Source organism: Pleurodeles waltl, chromosome 3_1, assembly GCF_031143425.1.
Source record: "Pleurodeles waltl isolate 20211129_DDA chromosome 3_1, aPleWal1.hap1.20221129, whole genome shotgun sequence".
In the NCBI taxonomy this organism is placed as follows: domain Eukaryota; kingdom Metazoa; phylum Chordata; class Amphibia; order Caudata; family Salamandridae; genus Pleurodeles; species Pleurodeles waltl.
In genome coordinates this window covers 1,648,631,095-1,648,645,101 of record NC_090440.1, presented here as the reverse complement: position 1 = coordinate 1,648,645,101, position 14,007 = coordinate 1,648,631,095, and the positions used below count along the sequence as shown (strand labels likewise).

At 44.1% G+C, this 14,007-nt stretch overlaps 1 protein-coding gene across 4 annotated transcripts in view; it reads right to left on the bottom strand.

Annotated features, from left to right (window-relative positions):
* The window catches only part of MAP3K20 (mitogen-activated protein kinase kinase kinase 20), an 800,901-nt gene that overhangs the window by 178,077 nt on the left and 608,817 nt on the right, over positions 1-14,007 (bottom strand). The window lies entirely within an intron of this gene.

Below are 14,007 nucleotides of genomic sequence, written 5' to 3'. Positions count from 1 at the left end.
CTGTGCTGGGCCCTCACTCAGTAGAAGTTTTGCTCACCCTAACAAAAGACCCAATATTTGACAACTGCAAGGCTCACTAGCTATGAGCTTTTGATTTTAGGCTCTACACATGTTACCTTGAAGAGGTGTACAGTGCTTAACCCAGTAACCTTGCTACCAGTAGACAATGTTGAAGTTGAGAAACTGAAAGAAGTTGAACATGGCTGTCTGGAGGTTACTGAATTGTGCACGAAACCCAGACCTGGCATTCAGGATACCCCGTTAGAGGAAAATGATCAAATTGTTTTTGTCGATGGTTCCTGTTTAAGAGATAATGTAGGAACTTTGAAATCTGGATATGATGTGTGCACAATTTCTGGTATACTCAAGGCCTCACGGCTTCAGTGAGTATTTTCTGCACTAGACCATGCTGTCTTTCTGCACAGCTTAAAGTTGTAATTTTCATAGACAGTCAATATGGATTTGATGTAGTGCATGACTTTGGTCAGTTGTGGTCACAGAGAGGCTTCATGACCTCTTCTAGCTCACCAATTAGAAATGGTGATATAATTCATGATTTGTTACAAGCCGTACAATTACCTGAGAGGATTGCTGTGGTTAAATGCAGTGCTCAGTGTTTCAATGGGAAATGCTTATGCAGACCAAGTTGCAAGAAAATTAAAAGTTTGCAAGAAAATGTGTCTGAAGATGAAAAGAAAGGTTGGATAAAATTAAAATGTTTTCAAATGTATGCTGGTGAAATATGGAATTCAAATGAATGGCAGGTGGTTTTGCCAAACCGTTTGCTAACGCAAATGGCAAGATACTATCATGGTTAAGCACACATTGGCAGAGATGCAATGATTTGAACATTTAGGCAATTATGGTGCAATCCAAAGTTTAGACAGCTCGCTGAAGCAATTTGTCATAGATGTGATACATGCCAACAAATGAACGAGGGGAAAAGAACAACTGTCAATTTGAGTCACATTAGAAGAGCAGGAGGTCCATTCAACAGAATGCAAAGAGATTTTATTGAGATGCCTGTGTATGGTAGTCTGAGGTACGTGTTGGTGATTGTCTGTATTTTTAGTCACTGGATTGAAGCTCACCCCACACGTAGAAAGGATCTTATAGTAGCAAAGCTTTTACTTAGGGAGTTAATTCCTCGTTTATGGTTCCTGGCCTCTTTAGAATCAGATAGAGGAATCAGATAGAGGAAGTCACTTCAATAATGAGGTGATGAAAATTACTATGTGCAGCCTTAAACATTGAGCAGAAGTTGCATTGTAGTTATCGCCCTGAAGCTTCTGGACTAGTAGAGCAAATGAATTAGTCTGTAGAAATGCAAGTAAGCATGCAAAAAGAGGCATTTCCTGAATGAACATTATGATTCATTAAGCCTACGGTTTAGTGCCAATCATATCTTCAAGCACCAGCCTTTCTGATAAATTAACTTCCCTCTTATTTCTGAAATCAGATTGGGTTAGAAGCATGTTGTGTTTTTTATATCATTAATCTAAGTGTAACCAATGTTAATGGAAAATGCATATAATACTATGAACGTTAGAGGCTTAGATTCAGAACATTATCTGCTAAACATGACTCCACTACACAACCAAGATTGAAGCTATAAAAATAATTAAAAACAAAATACAATTCACTTTGATAATACATTTTCAGTGTCTATTGCAGGAATCCTGGTTGCCCATTCAGAGGCTTGGTAAGAAAGCAGCAGTTTCAATGTTCCACATTCCCTGTTGATGTGCTGCATCATCTCACACTCTGGTCATCATCATATAATCTGCTCCCGCATGAGGTATTTTGTAATTTAAGGTGCTATAAGGTGATTTAGGTCATTTTAGATTGTGCATCATCTGTTAATATGGGTTTAGGTGTAGAAGCACAGCACACATACACCAGTTGATATCAGGCCAGTCAGTTACTCTTACCAAAAAGTACAATCAGGCAACATACACATTTAAGGTCTTTCTCCAACAGTGAATATTAGCTTCGCCTCACAACCCCAAAGAAACATAATTTACTAAAAATGGCAGAAAAAGAAACATAAATGGCCACATTTTCACTGATAGTAAATGTGGAATATGCTTAAAGAGTGAATGCAAAGCAAGTGGACACCTGGAAGCTTGCTTGATCTCATCAAGAAAAAGGGGTATAGTCCCAAGCATGAGTCACTGGACAAAGCAGTGGATTAAAAGGGCTAATCTTCACATTATGATAAATATATGTAAAACCCTGAAGAAGAGTGAGGACCTACAACACTAATGCTCACCTGAGACTTATGTAGCTCTGCACAGGCAATACTATTGTAGCAGATCCAAAGGCAGTCAAAATATAGAGAGTTACCATAGTCGAATAAGAATTGAACAAGTGCCAGCCATTGCTAGTAATGGCCAGCGTATTATTCATTAGAATACTGAAGTGGTGCAAAATCCTCATATATTTTCAAAAGAGGCTGGCAGAAACCTATATCTGTGAATCCATCCTGTTATAAATTGAACATACATTTAATAAAATATAAATGTTATTTCCATGTTAATTTGTTCAAAAGCAAAGAAAAATAACTTACAGTATCTCTGGCACCTCTATACTAAAAATACCTTTCTACACTCACAGGTGGAAATTGCTACAACATTAGGGCAGGACTGAAAATTGTGTCCTGTCACTTTAAGGATGTAATGTGTGTTCCTGCTGCAAATACCCTGACATCACATCACTGAATTCCACAGTGCTGGCAAAGCACAATTAGAGACCATAGGTAAGCAACAGTCTAGAGTATGACGAAAGTGGGACTCAGAGTTAGAGAAAATACAATTTTAAAGAAAATCCAGATAGGTGCAGATTGTATTGGAAGGTGTGATGCTAGGTTTAAAAGGCACTATTAACACTAAATTCTAATGTTATGTTATTTATGTTGATCAACTCACAAGTAGCATCCAGAAAAAAGAGCACTTGTTGGATATGATGCCCTTTTATCTGAGAAACGAACATTTACACTAGTTAATATTCACAAATTGTAAGTGTATATTTCTCATCCATATGTCACATATAAGATAAGGTGCAGTGTTAATGTTGCACATTTTGCATTCATCATAAGCACAAAGAGGTATTCCAAATACCCCAAAACATGTAGGTGTTAATCTTCTGCAGAAACCCACTTGATCCTGATCAGTTGCAAAATAATTGTCCCATCACCAAGCTCCACTGCTAAGATTACGGAAAGTCGCTTAAAATGTGAGGGGTGCAATTAGGACCACCAGTGATTTCATGCTAATCAACAAGACATTCAGGGGGTCATTCCGACCCCGGCGGTCAAGGACCGCTGGGGCCGGGGATGCGGGAGCACCGCCAACAGGCTGGCGGTGACCCGCAGGGCATTCTGACCGCGGCGGTTTGGCCGCGGTCAGACCAGGAAAACCGGCGGTCTCCCGCCGGTTTTCCGCTGCCCTGGGAATCCCCCATGGCGGCGCAGCTTGCTGCGCCGCCATGGGGGATTCCGACCCCCTCACTGCCATCCTGTTCCTGGCGGTTCCGACCGCCAGGAACAGGATGGCGGTGAGGGGTGTCTTGGGGCCCCTGGGGGCCCCTGCAGTGCCCATGCCAATGGCATGGGCACTGCAGGGGCCCCCGTAAGAGGGCCCCACTTTGAATTCCAGTGTCTGCTTTGCAGACACTGGAATTCGCGACGGGTGCCACTGCACCCGTCGCACATCCTCCACTCCGCGGGCTCCATTCGGAGCCGACGTCCTCGTGGGGAGGGGTTTCCCGCTGGGCTGGCGGGCGGCCTTCTGGCGATCGCCCGCCAGCCCAGCGGGAAAGCCAGAATGGCCTCCGCGGTCTTTTGACCGCGGAGCGGCCATTTGGCGGCTCCATCCAGGCGGGCGGCTCCCGCCGCCCGCCGGGGTCAGAATGACCCCCTCAGTGTCTTCATGATATGTAACTTGCTGTTATTCATGAGAGAGAACACAACCAGTCTTGGTCTTCACTGCCATATAAAACCACTATGTGTCAGATGGATCAAATTATATTTGAATATGTTCTGAAATTCTACCTGATGGTACAGCGTGTGGTGCATACAGCAAAAGTTATAGGAATAACTGGATTTTAAGTGTATATACTTTCTGCAGCGGCTTGCCATCCAGGTCTTCTACCTAGGATGTTATACCCATTGAGCCCTTCTACCAAAGTTTCCAAAATACAAAATCACTATGCTTAAGTTAGTCAGTCTGAGGCTTTTTTCAACACTGCAGAACACAGATAAGGGCTCCATTTCAATCTCCTTTCAGTTATCCCAACTCCATGTGTGATAGGTAGCCAGCAAAACACAGAAGCCCTAATTTAGAATTTAGCTGGCGGCTCGCATTCAGACAGAGTGGCAGAGAAAACTATGTCGACCTCCCTTACAGACTACTGTCTGTCAAATTTAGAGATCATCACCGGCCCAGCGGTGATCTCTCATACCTTCAGAGAACTACCAGTATGGCGGTTCCTCTGAAGGTATCAATAGTTTGATGGATTGCAGCCTTTGGCTATGATGGCCATCCCCCAAACATATTCTTTTTCTAAAACAAAAAAGACAAATAACTAATGATGCACACACCCAGAGACTTTTTGCCTTGGTATGGGGCTTATTATTTTAATTGTTCTTTTTGTCACCACCAGCCAGTCCCTGGGGTGACAGACTGTCAGCCGCAAACACACTAAGGGAGGATGGTGAGATGCCCTTACTCTGACAGCCAGGACATCATCAGAGTAACATTCCATTGATGGAGCTAAAGGGGCACCACCGACAGAATGCTGATGGTCCACCTAACTCATAATAGGGAAGACAGATTGGAAGTTTGGTAGGCAGGGTACTCTGTCATGTTTGTGATGGAGTTGCCTGTCCATCAAACTCCAAATGGAGCCTTGAGTAATTTCAAAAGACTGAGACTAATGCAGTTAAGCTGACTCTCAAGCTGAAACTGAGAGAATAAAAAATACAATCCACTACCAAAGGCATTGTTTTCCTGCCTGCATTTACAAGATTTGATTTGAACATTCTGTGGCTGGTAGATAGTGTCAATAGAAAAAAAGTGTTCTACATACCTTCACACACATTTAATTACCTAAGGATGATTATGATACTGCACAACACAAAAGGATGATGGATGGAGTGCTGAAACCTTTCAAATACTCACCCCCAGTCACATGATCACCATGCCACCCCAGTTTGGACCCAGCCATATGCAAATCAGTCTTGACCCTGGTCCCATGGGAACACTCCAGCCTGAACTGCCAGGCCAGGTTTTCTTTAAATAGGAAAGAAGCATCCTGGGATTGGTTTTGTGGTATCACCCATCATCACCCAGATTAGCTTGAATCTAGTGGAACAGTGAGCAAGAGACCCATGTCTGGAAATACTCTGGCCCTTTACAGTGACTTTAGCTATGCAGAAGGATGATAGACGGAGTGCTGAAACTTTTCAAATACTCTCCCTGAGTCACAGATCTGGGTTGAATCCATTATTCATTTGCTCACCATGCCACCCCAGTTTGGACCCAGTGACATACAAATAAGTCTTGACCCTGCTCCCCAGGGGAACAGTCCAGCCCGAACTGCCAGGTCATGTCCTTCCTGGACCGGAAAAAAAGCATCCTGAGACCAGTTTCGGGTTATCACCCCTCATAAGCCAGGATAGCTTGAATCCAGTGGCACGGTGAGCATGGGGCCCATGACTTAGCATACCCTTCCCACTTAGGGCGACAAAAGCAAAAAGAACAGGAGATGGACGAAATGTTGAAGAATGCAAAAGTTCACCCCCAGCCACAAAGATCTGGGTTTAACCCATAGTTTTTTTGCCCACCACTCCATCCTAGTGTGGACCCAGCCATATGCAAATCAGTCTTGACCGTGCTCCTCATGGGAACAGTCCAGTCTGAACTGCCAAGCTAGGTCCTCCTTGGACACCAAACAAGCATCCTGGGACCGGTTTCATCAGCTGGGATAGCTTGACCCCAGTGGCGCAGTGAACACGGGACCCACATCTGGGCATATCCTTCCCACTTAGGGTGACAAAAGCAAAAAGAACATATCATGGAAAGAATGCTGAATAATGCAAACATTCACTCCCTGTCACAAACATCTGGGTTTAACCCATCGTTTTTTGCCCACCGTGTTTGGACCCAGCCATTTGCAAATCATTCTTGACCCTGCTCCCTATGGAAACACTCATTGGAAAAACAACATGTTTCTGGATGAGAAATTCAGATCCAGGCTTGATGTATTTGTTATTTGGTCTATGGAGAAAGAGTCAATGGTATGAGCCAAAAAATGTAGACAAGGTGAGGATGAAAGTTTGGGGCCCTTTTCAGTATTCAAAAATGAGAGAGCCTACAAAGAAGCACCCAATACTTCTTTACCAAATTCTAATTTGTGTGGCCTTTGATGTACTTGTTGGTTTTCCCTCTCTTCTTCCTGTGACATGTCTATCTTAAGCTTGAAGTGCTTGGAAACAATCCTCCGAATTGGATTAGATATTGGAGAGATAGTCTTTTTCATCCCCAAATAGGTTGTCCCTTTCTCTTCATTTCCAGCTTTCCTCCTTGTTTTGTAGATTTCTCCTCTACCCTTACTTTTCATAGCCTTTATAGCATTGAAGGTCAGCCTCTTTGATCTTAATGATGTTGGAGAGTAGATGCTCGGGCAGTGACTTAACTATCTTGGCCCAAAAAGCACTTAAACAGAGACCAGAAATCTTTAAATCAGTCCCTATGGCAAACAAACTTCCAAGGTGATACCATCAGAAACCATCAGAAGCTTACAGTCCCAGCTTCCAGTGCTTCATTAACTGTGTGCCACAATCAGATCTTCACCAGTCCATTTTAAAGAGGGATCTCTATGATAGGAGGCATGAGCAGATTGAAACCGGAAAAACAGCAATCAGCTACTCCAAAAAAGCTGCATCTTAAACCCAAAATCCAAAGGAAACAATTACCTACAAGACACTTAGCACTTGGTGACTCTATGGAGAAGCATCTTGGTAGACACCTGAAAAGGAAAAGTTCAAGGCTGCGAGTAATGTAGTATCCCTAGCAGTAGTTCTTATTTCTTGGTAACTGCTGATGTAGAAGTATGCATTTGAGCTATTGATTGAGAAATGAACTTGTGTAGTCAGAGTTATAGTCTGACATCAAACCTATAACTCAAAAGATACGCGATGCAATCAAGTGTAGTTGTTCCATGCAAACCAACGTTTACTTCATTCACAAAGGTACATTCGTATATACTGCAATATAAGGGATCCTTGTGAAAATGCTATGAGGAATTATAACAGTGTCACAAAGAACATGAAGAATTCAGGATGATAACGACAAACCCACAACATATTATGCACTCAGGAAAAAATACCATTATCTTGAGTCTCAATCCTAAGTCCAAAATACTTTACTAACCCTACCAATAACGATATCCATTACCTTAAGTCTATCTCAAAGCTTAGCCCTAAACCTAACCCTAGCTTTACCCTTGCTCTAATCCTAACTCTAAACACCAACTTTTAGATTGAACCTGACTCCAAGTTTATTTCTCAAATGAAACCCTATTTGTAATGCTCATTTGTAAACATGAACCTTAATTTGAATTCTTAACCTTTTTAATTAATATTGCATTACTAGTTTTAAAAAATATTGAAAATGTGCACTGTTTCAATGTTATTTTTTTTTCTCACTATTGGTAACATTTTATGGATATCATTATTATCTTTTGCTATTTTAGGTTGTTTATTTTCACCTCCTATCAGCGTTAAGGTACTTATATTTTGTTCTAGAGCCCACCAGAAGTACAAAGATATTTTCAAGTGGTCATTATTGAAATAATGTAGGTTTACTTAGGATGGAGACATAAGTACCCCATTAACACTCATCACTATACATTTTTAATTAAAGGCCGATCATTGGCAAATTGTATCCCCAAACCTCACACAATCTGTTGTCTTCATGCAGCAATGGAGCAATCTGGCAGTGGATCAGATTTTGAAGGCACAGTGAAGCATCTGTTAGAAGGGGGTACTACTTTCATATTACTCTCTTTACTTTTCCTGACCATGTTTACAGTACTACAAAAGAATGAAGAGAAAAGCCTATATTTGATCCTGAGGGGACCCCCAAATCAAAAGTGTATCACCTTCGGACACTCTATATTTTAATTTAGGAGGACGGGTTTTTGAGGTCAAGAGATTTCAATCAAAAATAATTAAAAATATTTTTCACGTTTAAAAGTCAATGTACTTTATTCAAAATTGAAGAACTGAGTATAAAAAATGTGTGGCTAATGTGTTTTGCAAATAAGACATCAATTACAAGTTGTCGCTTTTTCAGGCACAACACTCAATTAATCTCGAATAATATGTCTAAACATTTAAACTTTTTTAGAGGAACCATGTATCATAAACTCGAAACTCCTATGGTAAAGGTAAAAAAAAATGAATTAAGGGAGGCTTGTCCAACGGCATATGTCAATTTTTAGTTTGTTTATTGAACTTGAGCTGGAAAGGAGCGTGATTACTCATAGCAATCCACCAACAGTTCTACAGCCTCAGTTCTACATCTCCAGTTCTACAACTATGGATATATGAGATATACTTATCTTTGGACAAGACTCCCATAACAAGTTTGTAACATTTACAATGGTGTTTTAATTCATGATGCATGTTTTCAAAACATAAACCTCTCAAAAATTTAGATTTATTATTCAAGATGAAATTATGTGTTGGACGTGAAGGAGCAACACATTGTCAATGAGTTCTGACACGTGTTGGTCAAAAGGTTTTGGCTAGCCATTTCTTTAATCATGTTTGAGGTACTCTCCATCTCACAAACATCCCATTACAAATAACTAATTTGTTTTATTCCTCCCAGACATTCCATCCTTAAAATTCTTTCAAAATCTGCTGTATCTATCACATATTATAGTTCATGTATTCAGTCGCACATAACAGTTCATCTTTCATGGTTAGAATTGATGGATCTTGTCATCCTCTTCACAGCCCCCTGTGTGCGTCTATTTTTGATAGTTAAGTCTGCCATTTTCATTTCTTTCATACTGCAACTACAACTGACTAAAGGCTGCTTTACTCTGAATCAGCACTTTTCATTAGCATGACAAAATGCATGCCTTATATATACACAAAACCCTAGTGGTGTTTCAGTATCTAGGATGTGCTACAAGCACAACTGCAATCGTTTGCTTGTACTTCTATTCCATAGCAATGCAGATCTGTCCATGAGACAGGATCCGTACTTGGATAACACTTCCGGTGATCAGAGTTTGAAGACTGCAAAGGATAAAAGGTGATACAATGAAGAGAAAGAAATCTGAAAATTAAACTGACAATTGCTTATAGTTTCAACTGGGCATGAGTACATCTGTAACTTTCATCTTAAAATCTATTCAGCAAACCTAAAACCACGTTTAAGCATTAAATATTCTTCATGACACCAGATAGTCTTGCTCAAGAAAGAGGGTTTTGCATAAGCAGCAACTAACACACATGTGGCAAAGACTGCCTGAGACAAAGCTGCTCTAGTACAATAAACATATCAAGTGTCTTTATTCTGACTTCAATAGATAGCTACATGATCCTTCTATTACAACAGTGGAAAAGATCTAGCTCCACCTTACATGAGCTACCTTTAAGATACAGCTTAGAAATTACACACGTTTTGCAATTTCTACATGTCAGAGTGCTGATGTTCTGCTCCAGTGTGCAAGTTATTTACATACTGCTGGGACGGAAAAGTCCTCTGCATGTTAAGAGACATGTACCCCTGCCATTAGTGCCCAACTTTACGGTTGTCTGGAGTACTAATGATGATTTTTGTCATAGATGAACAAAGAGCATATGGGTGTGCCACGACATAGGTTGGTCTCATGGACTGCAGTCTTGTTGGACCGGGACGGGCGCACAATGGGCTACCCTCATAGTGTTGGAAGAATGCTGTCTTCACCAGGAGTTAATCAGCTGAAGCGTGGTGGAGTCAGCATACCTTGCAATGATCAGCAGAACTGAACAGGACCTTTCTACCCTGGGTCACGACAGTGAGGCATGCAGGCTCACTCACCTTTTTAAAAAGTCCGCTGCTGTGTGCTTAACTCACTCTTGCCCTACATCAGGTAGATGTGGAGTGCTGCACTGCACAGAAGTAGGGGTAGTGACTATGGCCCTCATTCTGACCTTGGCGGTCTTTTCGCAAGACCGCCGAGTTACCGCCGCGGTGAAGACCGCCGACCGCGGCGGTATGCCGCTGTGCGCATTCTGACCGCTGGGAGCGTACCGCCGGAAAACCGCCAGCAGCCACACTGGCGGTCGGCGGGAAAGTAGAGACTGGTCAACCTCCACCGCCACGCCAGCAGAACACCGCCCACAGAATTACGACCCACATTTCTGTGTGGCGGTCTTCTGTTGGCGGTCTTCTGTTGGCGGTCACCTCCCCATGGCTCCTGTCACCTCCCGGAGGACCAACGCACAAGGTAAGTTGATCGTCCGTGAGGGGAGGGGGTGGGGGGGTGTTGTGTGATGTGTGCGTGCATGGGGGTGTGCGTGGGAGTGTGTAGAGGGGGTGTGTGAGTACGTGCATGCGGGCGGGGAGTGCTGCTGTGCCTATGGGCAATGTGTGTAGTTCGGCGGGTGCGCATGTCGGCATGTATGTGTGCGGGTATGTGTCCCCGTTGTGTATGTGTGTGTGTAGGGGGTGTGTATATGTGCATGTTGGGGGTGTGTGCATGTCGGGTTGCGTGTATGTGCATGTCGGGGTGGGGGTGAGGAGGGGGTTCGTACCACCTCTGGGGGGTGGCAGGGGGGTGGAGGGTGTGGGGGGAGGACTCGGGGGGGCAGTGGGGGGTGGAGGAGACCCCTATCAGTGCCAGGGAAGGAATTCCCTGGCCCCGATAGTGCCTACCGCCATGGTTCGCATGGCGGTTCCCGACTGCCAGAAACCGCGGCGGTAAGCAGGGTCATGATACCGTTGGCGGTCTTGGGTCGACCGCCGGACCGGAGTGCGCAGACTCCAGCCCGTCGGTCATGACCGCCGTGGCTGTCGGAGTGGGGAAGTGGCGGTCGGTCGCGGCGGTGACCGCCGCGGTCAGAATGCCATTTTTAATACCGCCGGTCTGTTCGCGGTCCGACCGCCGTCTCTCCGCCGACCGCCAAGGTCAGAATGAGGGCCTATGTGTTGGTTGTATGTGTGTCTGGGAAGGGTACAGTGCAAGGATGGAGCAGTACTTGTATGAATGCTTGAGAGGAATACATTACATGGGAGATGTAGAGCTGTGCAGTGTATATGCACAGACAGCGTGAGAGTGGGTTTTGTAATAACACACCCTGGTTAAAGAAAGAAAAGGTTCCATGCTGAACAATATGCACAGACTTAATGTGTGTGCTGAATGCATGTGTACATGTGAAGGTACAATTCATAGAGGTATTGCTGCTGAACAGAAAGTGTGCTATGAATGTACACTGAGTGAGTGTTCCTACAATGATACATTGCATGGAGTTCCATGGGTTCCATTTTGGGAAGCCCAGGCCTGCCTGATAAAGACATGAGGAGTAGAGGAATTCTAACTGACAGAGTTGGGTAGTGCTGAATTCCTGTGAGCTGTGTCAGGACACACTGGAGGGAACAGGAAAAGGCTCTCTTTATAAGTCTAAAGACTGAACTTTGATTCAGTGATAGTTCACAAGGAAGGGGCCTCCATACATCTCGGGGGGGGGGGAGATGTTGCTGATAAGGGAATCATAAAGAATAGGGCTGGGGGGGGCTGAGATTAAACCATTTGAGGCAGGTATCACTCTGGCTGACATCCAGGTGCGATCTCTGGTTACTCCCATAAATTGTGTTGGGGCAATCAGCTTCGGAGTTGTGCCTGCTGTGGAAGACCTCTTTCATGAAGGAAGATTAAAAGAACTGCCCATCTAAAAAAAAAGCAGAACCCCATAATAAAACGTCAAAAGTCCAGAACCTAAATTACATATGGTGTCTGGAAAAGGACAATGAGAAGGGGAGGTTGAGTCCCCAAAAATGTGTTATCTCTTAAGCAGTATGAGAAAGGGAAGTTGTGCAAGACTTCTGACTGTGACCAGGACTGTGAGCTGAGGCCTATTAGTCTCCTTGCTGGGTAAGGGAACATCATCCAAGGAATCCAAGACCACCTGCCCTGAAGCCTTGAGCACCAGTGGTTACTTGCTTGCCAAGACTAGTGTGCTCTGGATGGAAGAGCGGAGCTTCGGAGGGAGTAAGGTCCAGTGGAGAGCCTTACCATGAGGACTCCTTGTGTGAGGTGTGAGGCTTCGGCTGTGCACCGATCTGGCTGCAGCCTGTGTGCAGGACTGTTTTTGGCAGCTTGCACATGCCAAGAGAAGGCTGCCATAGACTGAGCCAAGTAGTGATCGCTGTGTGTAGGGTGCCCACACAGCCCTATTGCAGTGAATACCATAAGCCTGATGGTGCCTCCAGTGAAGAGGCTGTGTAACCAGTGTGCCAGAACACGTAAACACCTAAGCGGCAACTCCATATGACAGGTGGGGACACCATGGTGTGGTCGGTTGCACCTTAGGAGTCTACATTGCATCCAGAAGGTGCCGCTGCAACCCTGTATCCAGAGGGGGGCTGCTGGGATCAAATCATCAAAGACTTTGGGCCATCGCCCAGGACTGAAGTGAGGCTGTGACTGGCGGGACTAGCCACACCGCAGGATCTGCCCTGACTGACTCCCATGGACCAGGAGGACGATGCACCCTCAGGGGACTTTAGTCGGGAGATGAAGGACTTAGGGCCATATGTAAGAACACATTTTCCCATAGACACAGAATGGGTAAAACCCTTTGCTACATCTGGCCCCTAATTCCTCCACCAGGGAGAACTTGACATACAGCATCACAGTGAGCTGCTCTGATTGCTGGGGAGAGTGGCTGCACCACACCAGAGCGTGAGCATGCGCCCGCCCGACACTGCTGTGTCTACTGTGAGCAGCCTGACTTCTCCAAGAGGGATCATACCTTGCGAGTGCTGTATGCTGAGGCCACCCGCTGTAACGCAGAACACTTGTGTGCTGCAGGAGTAGGTAAGACTTGAACTATGGCCTTTGGGGTTTTGGGAAATTAAATGGTAAAGGTGCCATAGACACTTTAGACTGAAATTCTGAAAAGTCAAATGGGAACTTTTGAGTACGGCCTAGTAGTTTGCATTCACTGATGTGGCCACAAGTAAATGGGGAATAACCCTTAACACGTTACAGAAAGGAGGGTGGCATACGGGTTCCCCTAACTACTAGAGTGCAATCCTCAAGGGAGATAGTGTTGTCGCATTTGAATGTTTCATCTTTTTGCATGTGTAGAGTTAGAAATAAAATACTACTTTTTCTTTTAAAAGCAAGTATTTGGCTGGATATGAATTTATGGTTTGAACTGGATGCATTTTGAGTTATGAGTCGTGTTCACTCACCCATATTTTAATTCTCCCACCTACACCCCTCTCCCACTCCCCGAGGGAGCCTTGACTGCTCGCCATACCTACCACTTAGAGTCATGTGTGGAAGGGGTACTTGGCCCAGCTCAGCATGATACATACTAGGTCAAGCCCCAGGACACCGGTAGGAAAAGGCCTCAACTGCCACGGTTGGGCCGAGTAGCCCCTGTATGCCCTGTGACATTCCAAAAGGGGTTCTGACACACACACAGACACATACACACACACACACACTTTCAGATGCAGACACATGCATACACTTAACACAGACTGATGCATTTAAGATGCCAAGAGTTTGGAGGACGGCCGATTTATATAAAAGGCTATCACACTCTCTGCTACAATAGCATATGCTCTACACTGATACCTACTTTGGAACTCACATGAGTCGAAAGTTGGCTATTAAGGTCAACGAAGAACCATTTCTTTTTAATCAGAGTTATCAAACATACTATTCAAGACCAATATCTGTACTCTTACTAACCTTGCTCTCTTTGGAAAATTC